Genomic DNA, 13,164 nt, shown 5'->3' on the forward strand with positions numbered 1-13,164 from the left:
AGTTAGGAGCGACCAGGTCAGCAGGGACAGGGCATTTGGGGGTGACCTGGTTGGCAGCGGGGGGCAGTTAAGGGTGACTAAGCCAGCAGCAGAGGCAGTTAAGGGCGATCAGGTAGGCACACGGAGGCAGTGAAGGGCAATCAGGCCAGCAGAGTGGGGGCAGTTAGGGGCCACCAGGCAGGCAGGCAGGTGAGTGATTAAGAGCCAGCAGTCCAGGATTGTAAGAGGGATGTCTGACTGCCAGTTTAGGCCCAATCCAGTCAGACATCCCCCAAGGGGTCTCGGATTAGATAGGGTGCAGGCTGGGCTGAGGGGACCACCCCCCTCCTGTGCACAGATTTTGTGCACCGGGCCTCTAGTATTCAATAATAGGTTTGTTCAGAGCTGCGCAAACAAGAATGAAAAGTAACTGGCCTTTGGCGGGCAGGCATGGTTCAGCAGTTGAATGTCGACCTATGAACCAGGAGGTTAGGGTTCGATTCCCAGTCAGGACACATGCCCCAGTTGTGGGCTTGATCGTCTGTAGTGGGTGTGCAGGAAGCAGCCAATCAATAAATCTCTCTCATCATTGATATTTCTCTCTCTCTTTCTCTCCCTTCTCTCCCTGATATCAATAAAAAAAAATTTTTTTTTAAGTAATGGGCATTTCCTCAATTAAACAAAAATCGGGAATAGTGATTATAAAATCACTGTTTAAGTAAGAATGTTAAATGCAATTGTCAGTGTCTGCAGGGTAAGGTCACGTATTATCTGGAAATATTCTGATGAAGTTTAAAGATCAATTTGTTATTTTGTTCTTTCCTTCATTGCTCTCTAAATTAATCAGTAAAGCAGGATGTTCATTTTAGGAACCAGATGAAGTCACATAAGAGGCTTTGTCCAGGCCTATCAGCTGTTCCGTTCCAAGGGGAGTCTGAGTGATTTGGGGTTTGGTTCTAGAGTAAAGTCCTTGGCACATCTGATACCACAGGGATACGTTTTGCCTTAATTTCTGCTCGTTTGGTCTCACTGTCTAATCTTATTAAATGTGTAAAATCAGCTTCTTGGTGGCTGAGACTTTTAAAAACTAACCTAAAATATCCTATATAATAAAAGGGTAATATGCAAATAGACTGAATGTCAGAATAACCGAACAACCAATCAAAGCATAATATGCTAATGATATGCTTAAGGCTGCTCAACGACTGGCTATGATGTGCACTGACCACCAGGGGGCAGAGAGTCAACTGGTCAACCAGTTGCTATGACATGCACTGACCACCAGGGGGAAGATGCTCGGACCGGTTGGTTAGTTTGCTGCTGGGGTCCGGCTGATAGGGACTGAGCGAGATGGTCCGGACATACCTTAGAGCCCTCCCACGGTTCCTCCCTGGCCTGATCGTGCACTGGTGGGGTCCCTCAGCTTGGCCTGAGCCCTCTTGCAATCCGGGACCCCTCAGGGGATGTTGGAGAGCCGGTTTCAGCTCGATCCCGCAGGCCATTCCCCTTGGGAGGGTGCCAGATCCAGGGCTCATGGCTGAGGAGCACTGCTGCAGCAGCAGGAGCCTCTCCTGATCGGGACTGATTGGGTGTGAGCCTGCGGCAGGCACAGTGGTGCCGGGATGAGCGGGAGCAGCAGTAGGAGCTGCAGGCGGCATTGGACTGTGGGTTTTGGCCTGATCCTTGCAGGCCACCTAGAGGGACCCCACCCATGCACGAATTCATGCACTGGGCCTCTAGTATTTGATAAAAGTATTTTCCAGGAATTTGTTGCTCAGTGTAAGCACAGCATTCTATACATATTAAAGGATGAAGATATATGCTCTCACTTCAAAGAATCCCCCAATTCGTTACTGACCACTCGACTTCCACCACTGTGTGCTAAGGTCAGTAGAAAAGTAAACATTTATCGTGACGAGAAATTACAGTTAGGGTTTGCTTCTCATTCCCTCTGGACGAGAAGTAAAATTACAGAACACATGGCACCCCTGCCCAAGGTGCTAGTGGTTGTTTACAAGAGCAGGGAATCCCTGATCACAAAGAGGCAGAGAGCAGCCCAGGCGGAAGGGAGCCTGGGCTTGGGACCCCTCCACACTCATGTCCCAGGCCCCAGCCCTGCCTCCCTGCCTCCTGGGACTGTGACCACCTTGGGACCGTTAACCTGAGAGCCTCCTCACCCTCGAATGAGTGAGAACAGCACCTGTTAACAGCGTTCCCAGGAAAGGGGCACACCTCAAACCACCCTGATTGAAAACGAGGTTTGGGACAAGGAGGTACATGCCCTTGACCGGAATCGAACCCGGGACCCTTCAGTCCGCAAGTCGACGCTTTACCCACAGAGCCAAACCAGCTGGGGCAATAGTACATTTTTATACCAATTTAGACAAAAGAGGTTTCTTGCCAAATAGTGGTATCAATATTCTATAATAATAAAAGCACAATATGCTAATTAGACCGGACGTCCTTCGGCACAACCTTTGGATGAAGCTGGGGCTGTGAGGGAAGCCGGGGTCCTGGGTGTCAGAGGGAAGCCGGTGCCGGCAGCTGGGGGAAGGAAGGCCCACTCTTGCACTAATTTTGTGCACCAGGCCTCTAGTTTGGGTTATTAAAGGCACGCCTGCGCATTGCGCACAGTAACGCTGTTGTGTCCTTGCCTTCACGTATGCACATGGCACATTGGCTTTGACCATCCAGCATACTCTGACCAGGGTTCCCACAGCAGCTCAACACTCAACCACTGAGCCATGCCGGCTGGGCAAATTAGACTTGTTTTCGATGGCAATGGGGACGTGTTGGAACTTGGGGTATCTGACAGTGATGATGGGAAGCTGCGAGCTCACTGGGAAGGGAGGGAACATTGAGATCTGTTCCTGTGTTGAGAAATGTGTGCTTAGACACTGGGAACGTGCTGCGTAAATTCCAGAAAAAGGTTGGCAGCGATGAGGTGTGTTTTCTGTGCACTTGAGGGTGCCGACTACTCCATGGAAAGTTGCCAGGTTACATGTTGCCGATTACGTGGATGGTTGAACGTAGAAACCGGAGCTGACATCTCCGTGTTTCTGATTATTTAGACCAGGCCTTGCTGCCCTTGGAGATTGTGAGGCCTGGCCGGAAGCTCCCTGAAGTGTCCCGTGGACCTTCTGAAACAGGTACATAAACCACAGGGCATCCCAGGTAGTCCAAAGGGAGAGGTTCAAGAAAATGTGGAAGGCATGGTTTTTAGGACCAGAAAGAGCAGAATGCAGTCTTGGCAAAAAACATTTTAAATCAGAAAAGCATGGAAAACAAGGGAAAAATGGGATGAAGGAAGAGCTACAGAGACAAGTAAATGTGGGTTAAAAGGGGAGGAAACGTAATTAACATTTAATAGTCTCAATCTCCTTGTAGGGTAAGGAGACTTGAAAGTTGAGAATAAAAAAGCAACTCAGTTGTAGTTTTTTTTAATTTAAATTCTTTATTGTTTAAAGTATTACATAAGTCTCCTTATCTCCCATTGTCCTCTCCCCAGCCACTGCCCCCCATTTGTGTCTATTGGTTATGCTCATATGCATGCATACAAATCGTTTGGTTGATCTCTTACCCCCTCCCTCCCTGCCTTCCGTCCTAGGTTGGATAGTCTGTTCGATGCTTCTGTGACTCTGGTTCTATTTTGGTTCCTCAGTTCAAGTTGTTCATTATATCCCACAAACTAGAGGCCTGTCGCACGAAGAGATTTGTGCAATAGGCCTTCCCTTCCCTTGGCTTCTGGCACCGGTTTTCCTCCTGCACCCAGGACCCAGGCCTTTGCTCTGGTTGGGCTCCGGCTGGAGCCGCCCTGGAGCATCAGGCTTTGCTGCTCTGCAGGCCCCGGGGCTGGGTGGCCTCGCTGCTCTGCCTGGCACCGGGGCCATGAGGCCTCACTGCTATGCCCACCCTGGGCTGTGAGGCCTCGCTGCTCTGCCTGGTGCCAGGGTGTGAGGCCTCGCTACTCCGGCCCCAGCAGTCAGATGTCGCTCCACCACTTGGAACCTAGTATGCAAATTAACTGCCATCTTTGTTGGCGGTTAATTTGCATATCACACTGATTAGCCAATGGGAGGCATAGCGAAGGTATGGTCAATTACCATGTTTGTCTATTATTAGGTAAGATGAGTGAGGTCATGTGATATTTATCTTCCTCTGACTGGCTTATTTCGCTTAGCATAATGCTCTCCAGTTCCATCCATGCTGTTGCAAATGGTAAGAGTTTCTTCTTTTTTACAGCAGCATAGTATTCCATTGTGTAGATGTACCACAGTTTTCTAATCCACTCATCGGGCTGATGGACACTTTCAGTTGTAGTTTTGAGAAGAGTAAATAAAAATAAGTAATTTTCAAGTCATTTTAAGGATCATGATAATCATTGTGTTATAAATAAAAGGAATTAAGTAAAAGTTACCTTACTGATTAACAGAAAGCACATGGCTACCATGGCTTTGTGTAGAACAATACCACAGCACACACTTGTATTAAGTAATAATATCTGCACTCTACTTAGACCTGTACCCCAGGGAGGAAAGCATTCCGTTATCTGCCTGCTAGCCTGTTAGGATTTTCTCTGATGCACAATTCATTCACGGTGGGTTGTCGGTTGATGTGTTACAGAGAGGCCCACGTTTCCTCTCCTTGGGAAATATGAATGTCCCCTAAAATGGGGACATTTTTGGAACTCTTCCTCTTCTTGCCCGTGAGTTCCCTGAGAATCACAGAGTTCCAAAAACACCATCAATCCGGGTCCAGGATCAGGCCTTCGGCGAGGCTGCTGTCTTCCTTACCCCACAGGGTGCGTTCCTCAAAACCCGCCTGCATCGCTCTCTTCCTCACACAGCCCGATCCAGAACTCTGCCAAGTCAGCTGATCTTCTGTTTCTGGAAACTTCCTATCTTTTCTGATTCGCAGGACCTCTCTCAGGAATCCCTTGGGGCCATTTTCATCCTTTTTGCAGAACAGTTAGAGGGTGCCCTCCAGCAGTTAACAGAGGGCAAGCGTTGATTTGAGAGCCTCATTCATGGCCAGAGCATTTCTGAGATACTAGGAAGACTTGGCTTTAGTTCTTTATTTCTTCTTCTTTTTTTTTTTATTGATTTCAGAGAAGACAGCAGGGGACAGCTAGGGGGAGGGGCCCTGGGTGGTTGGTCAGCCAGCCCTGCCCCCCATTGGGGTAGGGGGCCGATCAGGGTAGGGGCCAGCCAGGGGGAGGGGCCACAAGCGGTTGGGTAGGGGGGGGCGCTGATCCAGCCTGGATCCGCTGGTTGGCCGCCACAGTGCACTTCATAGCGACCAGTCATTCTGGTCATTCCAGTTGTTCCGCTGTTTGGTCGCTGGGCTTTTATATATATGGATTTCTTTGCCTTTTTATATTCTGACACTTTTTAAAGCTATATTTTAAGAGGTTATTTTTTAAAATTCTTTATTAGTTAAGGAATTACAAATGTGTCCTCATCCCCCCCATTAAACCCCCATCCTCCCCCCCCCACTCATGCTCTCATCCCCCTGTTGTCCATGTCCATTGGTTTGGCTTATATCAGGGGTCTTCAAACTACGGCCCGTGGGCCACATGCAAATACAAATAGTGTATTTGTTCCCATTCTGTTTTTTTTACTTCAAAATAAGATACGTGCAGTGTGCATAGGCATTTGTTCATAGTTTTTTTTTTAAACTATAGTCCGGCCTTCCAACAGTCTGAGGGACAGTGAACTGGTCCCCTGTTTAAAAAGTTTGAGGACCCCTGGCTTATATGCATGCATACAAGTCCTTTGGTTGATCTCTTCCCCTTGCCCCCTCCCTCCCCTACTTTCCCTCTGGGGATTAATAGTCTGATTGCTGTTTTTCTGTCTTTGGATCTGTCCCTGTTCATCGTTCATCAGTCTATGTTGTTCTCTATATTCCACAAATGAGTGAGATCATGTGGTATTTATCTTTCTCTGACTGGCTTATTTCACTTAGCATAATGCTCATTTACTCCTTCACCCCTTCAAAGTACTGAATAATTTTAACAATAATTTTATTTTAAGTGTATTAAAGCAGCACCATTTGAAGTCATAAAATTGGACCATTTAGAATCAGAATAACTACCCCCCCCCATAACATTAAAAATGTGCTTCAGGCTAGATCTTGGGTTGAAACAATGCAGTCACATCCCAAATTAAGTAGAAAAACCCACTGTCCCTGGCCACTTGTAGGTTTGATCAGTGTGAAACATGGATTAAAATAATCTGAGTTTGAGAGGCTCCAAGTAGGCTTATGATCAGAAAAAAAATATTAAACCAATAGTTTTGTTAAAATACACTGGCTTTAGCCAATTAAAACCTGAGGAAGGATTTTAAAAAGTTCCTTAAATACTAATATCATTATGTCATAATAATATTTAAGGATATACTAATTGAGATGAATATTAAAAGTGTTCTCTTCATATGGAATAATAGTCAACTTGCTTATGCCATATATATATTTTTAACTGTTGTCATTTTTTTGTTTTATGTATGTATGTATGTATTTATTTATGCATGTATTTATTTATTTCCAGGTATGTGTTTTTATTCATTTATCTATTTACTATCTATCTATTTATTTATTTTAAATTCTTTATTGTTGAAAGTATTACATGTGTCTCATTCCCCCCATTGACCGCTCCCACCTCCCAGCACAGGCCCTCACACCCCTATTATCTGTGTCCATTGGTTATGCCTATAGCTTATGCCATATTTTAAATGAGAATTTTGTCTTAAAATGCTCTAGACAACACACACACATCCAGTCCTGACTTTATAAGTGCGAACAATATGTCTTCCAAATGGACGACGATGGGAGGCTGTGCCCAGCATGTTAGTTAACTGTTTCTTGGAGAATAAATGGGCCATTTTACGCTTTGGATGGACGCCCTTTGAGTCAAAAAGGAGAAGCCGAAACTGTCCATCTCTCAGAGTTAACTCTGTCTAACTGGGGAGATATCCTTCTTCGTTAGTCTCTGAGAGACTTTTATTTGTAAGAACTGATGTGAGCTAATAGAAACATGCTTTTATTGAGCCACAAGCTCGTATGCTACACACGCCGATGAGCACTGCAGGCACACAGCAGCATTGGGAAGTGGGCATCTTGAATTGCCCAGAGGAGCCAGATGAGTGAGTGAAGATTTACGTTATGGCTTATCCTATATAATAAAAGCCTAATATGTTAAGTGTCTGGTTGTCCAGTCGTCCATTCAACCAATCAAAGAGTAATATGCCAATGATATACTAAGGCCGCTCAACTGCTTGCTATGACATGCACTGACAACCAGGGGGCAGAAGCTTCAACTGGTAGGTTAGCTTGTTGATCAGGACTGAGTGAGATGGGCCAGACACACCCTCAAGCCCTCCTGCAGTTCCTCCCCAGCTGGCCAACCTCCTACATCCCTCCCCAGCTCCAATCGTGCACCGGTGGGGTCCCTCGGCCTGGCCTGTGCCCTTTCGCAATCCAGAACCCCTCAGGGGACACCAGAAAGCCAGTTTCAGCCCGATCCCGCAGGCCAGGCCAAGGGACCCCACTGGTGCACCAATTCGTGCACCGGGCCTCTAGTAAATAATGACAAGGTACTGTCCTTCACTGAGCGTCGTGGGGGGAGTGACAATGGGCAGGTCTGCACGTTTTCCTGTCATTAACTGTCACCGTACTTGCTGATTGTGTTCTCTCTTTTCATGAGAAAAATGAGTAAACAGAGCAGGTGGCCCATGTGCAGATGGAGAAACCTTGTCTCCTGGCAGTTTCCTGGGAGGCGATTTCCCTCCACAGCCCGGCCTCCGGGCTCTCTGGGCCTTCGAACGTGATGGGCAAGGCTGCTGCTTCCTCACCCTGGAGGGCGTGGCCCCTTGGTTTGGGGGCAAGTGAGTGACATTAGCCTCATGAGTGTGATCCCACAGAATTCCTGTTCAATCTAGAAGACCAGAATGTGGATGAAATGTATTCCAAGCAACACTGGGCAGCAGGTGGCTGAGAGCTTGGCATCCCGAGGAGGGTGGCCATGGTTCTGTGGGGGCTGGGTCCCAGGCTCCGTCCACTGCTTCCCAAACACGCAGTGGGACACCCTGTGGGAATGCACTGACCACCAGGGGGCAGCTCCTGCGTTGTGTGTCTGCCCCCTGGTGGTCAGTGTGCATCATAGCGACTGGTCATTCCACCGTTTGGTCTATTTGCACATTAGCCTTTTATTATATAGGATGTTTCCCATCTATCTCCCTGGCAGCTGCATGTCCGTAGGCAGGGTCAGGCCTGTGTGCTGGGCACTGGCCAAGAGCAGCTGGCCAGCCACAGGTGTCTGAAGCGCTGGTTAGTAACACCTAAAACACTCCTGGAAGTGACAGCTACAAACCTGTCATTCAGAGAATTTAGATTTTAGGAGGAAACATAATTTAAAAACCCACTGTAGTCTTGAACACACTGATCAGAGTATTCAGTGACTCATAATTATAATGGATGCATAGGTGAGCACACCTTGATATTCAAGAAATGAGGTGACACGCCTATGATTCAATATGATAATGTTAGTAAGTTTCCCACTCAATGTAGGTTTAAGGATATGTCACCAACAGCGGTATTCAACTTCATTTGAAATTATAAACACTGAAGTTAATTTTTATATACTTTTATGAAGTTGGAGCTGGAGAGTGAAGAACAATTCAGGTAATTAAGGTCTGACGGTCTACACATGGAATGGACAGATTTCATCCCAATGCGTGTTAGTGACCAGTTTTCTCTCTAGAATTTCTGGTGTTGGTCTAGTTACTTTGAAAGTATTGCTTTGAAAATACATGCAGCTCATTTTAATATGACATATATAATTTTAAAAGTAGATGAATCTCCACATACTGTACTCTTGTCTCTCACTTCTTTCCTCATTACAGTTATCTATGCTTGTTGAAACATTGGTGAAGTGAGTTGCTCATGCCTATGAGTCAGCACATATGTACACACATGGAAAATAGTGGGCATTTGAAGTTCTAAAACGTTGTTACATGTATTGCCACAATGAGATTCAAATTCCCCTATCTTTGTTTTATTTCTATTTTAATTTTATTTTGCAGATGTAGAAATGGAGGCCCAAAGCAATGAATCAACTTGCCGGTCACATGATTATTCGGTGGGAATCTAGAGCTGTAATATTTACTTTTTTGTTGTTGTTGTTGTTAATCCTCACCTGAGGACATTTTCCCATTGATTTTTAGACAAAATGGAAGAGAGGGGGAGAGACAGAGAGAGAGGAACTTCAGTCCATGGGCCAGCACTCTACCCACTGAGCCAAACGGGCTAGGGCCATTTTACATTTTAATAAGTATATCACATGTATTAGGCAATGGTACACAAAGTTATATCGCATCTGTGTAATACATCAAACACAAAGTAACCATTCAAAGCCAGACAATTTACATGCCATTAAACACAAGTCATAGGTTTGCCCCTGGTGAAAGGCAGTCTCGTTAAACCATTGAGATCCCGTGAGAACACAACATTTCTCTGTGTGTCTGTGAATGTTACACAACGTATTTCACCACTCAACTCACAGAACATCTTATTCTTAGAAAGATGCAGAGAAGGACTCACGTGTCATCTCTAGGCACCGTTTCTAGGGCATTTTTTAAGGATAGGAAGAGTCAGTGAAAAGCACAAGTGTACAAAGTAGAGTGAGTTGGTGGCCTTGGGAGAGAAATGGTTGCAGAGAAAACCACAATGGGACGCCTGCTGGGAAGTGAGTCCTCGAGCTCTGAGCAAGCGCAGGCCCCCGTGCGTTGAAAATTAAGCTGGTGGGTGTGATGTGACCTTCGCACCTGAGATAGATGGGCCGGAGCTTCTGTGGACCCTACACCCAGAAGCAATTTAGGGCCCAGTTTTAAACCACGTTGCTAATCCTTGTTCAATGGGTTTTGGTGCCTCGGGCGATGCAGTGCTCTGAGGATGATCAGAATGTGCCCTGTCTGTGCAATCAGCAGCGCCTCTTCCACAATTAGTAGGTGCCAAGCATGCCGTGCAGGCTGGCAGCACCACGGCTGTAGAATTCCAAGTGAAATCAGAACCAGGCGTCATTATTCCCATACACAAGGCTCATCAGACACCTCATTCTTCACCTTCTTAGAACCTATGTCAGCTAAACAATCAAGCCCAAAGGCTACCGTTAACAATATCCATTTAAACCAAAACATGCATCAAGACATTATGAATACCGTGCACCAGAATGCAGTACCAAGTGTCTGGAAGGCTAGCAACAGTGTGTCTTTCAGTGAAAAATACCAAAGTATACACATTTTCAAATGTCAGAAAAGAATTCTAAAGTGGCCTGTTCAAGAGATGGATTTATTCCTGTTGAAATTCGTGGGGACCCAAACTCCTTGTTAGTTGTATTCTTTAAAAAACACTTTCCCTTGTAGATTCTAAAATTGAACTTTTAGATTTTATAAAACGATGAACAAAATAAGTAACTTTGGAGTTATTTTAAACTAGAGGCCCAGTGCACAAAATTTGTGCACTTGGGGGCAGGGGGTCCCTCAGCCTGGCCTGTGCCCTCTCACAGTCCAGGAGCCCTCAGGGGATGTCTGACTGATGGCTTAGGCCTGCTCCCCACCAGGTGGACATCCTTAGTGCTGCCACAGAAGCAGGAGAGGCTCCCACCACTGCTATTGTGCTCGCCAGCCACGAGCCTGGCTCAGAGCTTCTGGATGAGTGGCACTCCCCCTGTGGGAATGCACTGATCATCAGGGGGCAGCTCCTGCGTTGTGTGTCTGCCCCCTGGTGGTCAGTGTGCATCATAGCGACTGGTCATTCCACCGTTTGGTCTGTTTGCACATTAGCCTTTTATTATATAGGATTCTTTTTAAGATCATGAATCACACATAATGAGCACATATTGTTTCTGAACTTGTGTTTTTTTAATCACATTTTTTGTCAGTAACATTTTATGATAGAGTTTTGTTTTTTAAAAAATGTGTTTTTGTTGATTTCAGAGAAAGGAAGGGAGAGGGAGAGAAGGATAGAAACCTTAATGATGAGAGAGAATCATTGAATGGCTGCTTGCACTACTGGGGATCGAGCCCGCAACCCAGGCATGTGCCCTGACCAGGAACTCAACCGTGATCTCCTGGTTCATGGGTCAACGCTCAACCACTGAGCCACGCTGGCTGCGTGATAGAGTTCTTTATTTTGAGAGAGCTGATACATTCCAGGGCATTTTACAATTTATGTCGCTAAAGACATTTGAAGTTTAACTTTCAGACACTTTGCAGTTCTAGCCACCTCGCCTTCAAGGAGAGCTAATGAGAAATGCATTTCTGAAAATGTGTCTGGACGGGTTTAAAACTAACCACCAGTGTATCACATGAATGAAATGATAAAATGACTTAATGCCTCTTTATAGGTTTATTACTTATAACTTACTCTCTTTTTATTTCATTGTACTCTAGTTTCATGTGCTCAGAAAACCATAGTGTGCGCTAGGAATTAATTCTCACCTCCATGGTTAGGATGCGTGCCGGCAGGTTCCCTACCTACCTGAATCCGATGTCCTTTCACTGTCTTATCGGATTGCAAAAGAGATTAATGATCCCATACTTGTTTTTCTCTTGGATCAATGTGGGGCCTATAAGACAGTATTTTGATGACTATTAATCAGGAAAGAAGAAAAATCTCTCGTGTTGAATATTCATGCTGTCCCCACTGAATGCTTTGTCCTTGGGGTGAGTATGATGAACATAAAGTACTTATTTATTTATTTATTTATTTATTTATTTATTTATTTATTTATAAGATGTATTTTTACTGATTTCAGAGAGGAAGGGAGAGGGAGAGAGAGATAGAAACATCGATGATGAGAGAGAATCATGGATCAGCTGCCTCCTGCACACCCCCCACTGGGGATGGAGCCCACAACCCGGGCCTGTGCCCTGACTGGGAATAGAACCGTGACCTCCTGGTTCACAGGTAGATGCTCAACCACTGAGCCATGCCGGCCGGGCTGATGAAGTATTTATTGATGGTCTTGTGTGCCTGATGCTGTCTAGGGAACATTTCAGCCCCTGGAATCCACCCCGCCACCTCAGTCCAAGTCAGTCCCGCAGTTTTACCACCATCATTGTTTTTCTTTCTCCTCGCTAATTTCAGATCAGAAAGTCCCCCGTGTTCCCCCAAGGCCCACGCCCACTGCCACTGGGGTCCCCCACTTCACTAACAAATGTCAATGGCGTGTCTTCATTCTCTCACCACACTCAGCACAGCGTGTCGGAAGCTGTAGAGCGGAGACGCCTCTCTGTGCTGGTGAGAAGGATGGAAAAGAACTCCAAGATGGTCAGGGAAGAGGCCAGAGGGAGCAGAGGGAGGAGGGTTTAAAAAATACTGACTCACAGAGTAATGGGGAGCTTGGAGGCGTGGAGAGGCTGGTTTCTAAAGCAGATGGAGAACATAGCGGCGAATCATCGCAGAAAGAGCGTGTGGTCGTCCGTGAGTCAGATGTTCCTATTGATCTAACCCGGTTAAAGCTGTGCGAGCCCAGATGGCCAGGGTCTTCAGTTCTGTTGTTTGGTTTTAGAACGTAAGACTTGCTGTGAAGAGCAGAGTGTGGCACGCTGAGGGACATAGCCAGGCACTGGGTCGGGCAGATCACGCTGTAGATGGTGCTGGGACATGTCTATGTAAGTGTTTTGCTCAAGTGTGTAACGTGAGAGCAGTAAAGGACCTGTTGGAGTTAGTGTTAATCTCAATAAAACAGTGACCGCGGGATACAATGAAGGGTGTATCTACAGATGAGGGGGGATTCCTGCTAATAAGAGTGGGCGCCGCCTGCAGGGCTGGCGTTTCAAGGGGCACAGTCTCCACATGGGGCTGCAAGGCCCACAGCCCCCACACCTCACGGCCGCTCCAGCGGTGGTAGAAGCATTAACTCCAAACCATCTCCTTCGCTCCGTTCATCCTGCAAGTGCCTTTGAATCAAAAGGATGCCACAAAGGTAAACAGACAGACTCACAGACACAGAGGACAGACCTCCAGGTGCCAGAGAGAACAGGGGGCTGGGGGCTGGTGAGAAAGGGGAAGGCCTGAGAAGTCCAGGGTGGCGGTTACGGAGCCGGCACAGGGATGTGGGCACACAGCACAGGGATGTGGGCACAGCACAGGGAGAGCAGTGGATAATATTGTCATAACTGTGTGTGG

Source organism: Myotis lucifugus, unplaced genomic scaffold, assembly GCF_000147115.1.
Source record: "Myotis lucifugus unplaced genomic scaffold, Myoluc2.0 scaffold_647, whole genome shotgun sequence".
Classification (NCBI taxonomy): Eukaryota; Metazoa; Chordata; class Mammalia; order Chiroptera; family Vespertilionidae; genus Myotis; species Myotis lucifugus.